Raw genomic sequence first — 1,353 nt, 5'->3', positions numbered from 1 at the left:
GGCCCAACCAGTTATTAGGTTTAGGGGGCAAACACTTTTTCACACAGGGCCATGCAGTTTTGGATTTTGTTTTCCCTTAATAATAAAAACCTTCATTTAAAAACTGCATTTTTTTTGTTCACTTGTGTTATCTTTTACTAATATTTAAATTTGTTTGATGATCTGAAACATTAAATTGTGACAAACATGCAAAAAAAGGGGGCCAACACTTTTTCACACCACTGTATATATATACATATAAAATGGATCATACTCACCCAGCATGGTTCCCGCGCCGGAACCCCGCTCAAAGGGTGATTCCAGAGAAGCCTCTAGTCCGTACCATCAGTAAGGTGGTTGCTATGAAGTCATAGAACCAACCAAAAACATCATAGGTCCAGCATAGGAGACTGTAATGCAGGAAAATTCCCACCTAACCTCAGTCAGGTGGAGTGCTGGTGGTTATAGGGGAATTAGGAAGGGGAAGAAAAAGGGCAGATGTGACACCCCCGAAGGAAATGAGTAGATACTCACGTATCACTCTGATCTGGATGAAAGCGCTGACGCCTTGTCTGGATCACATCCCTTAGGTCTTGCCTACCTCCCTTCGACCCACGATACTTCCTACCCCTACCCGCAGGCGGAGGAGGAGCGTGAGTCGCGACACTAGCCTTCTGTGCCCGTCTCTGATCCTCAAACCGAGATGGACCAGGACCCCTATGTTGTTCGGGCTCAGACCTGGACCTTCGTGGAATGAAGGATTTAAAGGCTGCTGAGCGTGCCTTTGCCTCCCTGAACTTCTCGACACCATTTCAACGGAGGTACCAAAAAGTTCAGAAGGCGAAACCGGAGCATCGAGAAGAAAGCCCCTCTCTTTTTTCCCGATATCTGCCAGGTTCACCCACAGATGTCTCTCCGTTACCAACATTGCCACCATAGACCTGCCCATGGTGGAGGCGGCCTGTTTAGTAGCACGGAGAGCAAGATCTGTGGCGCGGCGCAGCTCAGCTACCTGATCAGGAGAAAGGCCCTCGCCTTTATCCAGGTCTTTCAGCAGATCAGCCTGATACGCCTGATTTCAGTATGCAAATCAGGAAGGAATGGAAGGCTCACCTGAGCTGGACGGTTATGGTCAGAAAGATGACGCTCATTGAGATGACCCCGCAGCGCCACTCTCTTGGCCCGCTCCCACGGCAAGTCTAGCCTCGCCGTGGCGCAATCCATAACTTCCAACAGCTCACCATACGCAGGACAGGAGGATTGGGAAGGCTCAGCCTCAGCCTCTTCGCCGTCCTCAGACATCTCCTGCTCTTCCTGGGCTAAACCCAGCAGAGCACTGGCCCCCGGATCAGATGATGTCAAAGAGATAACATC

This window comes from Sinocyclocheilus grahami, unplaced genomic scaffold, assembly GCF_001515645.1.
Source record: "Sinocyclocheilus grahami isolate Dianchi unplaced genomic scaffold, SAMN03320097.WGS_v1.1 scaffold31.1, whole genome shotgun sequence".
In the NCBI taxonomy this organism is placed as follows: Eukaryota; Metazoa; Chordata; class Actinopteri; order Cypriniformes; family Cyprinidae; genus Sinocyclocheilus; species Sinocyclocheilus grahami.
The sequence above is the reverse complement of the archived record's forward strand: the minus strand, read 5'-3'. Positions refer to the sequence as shown.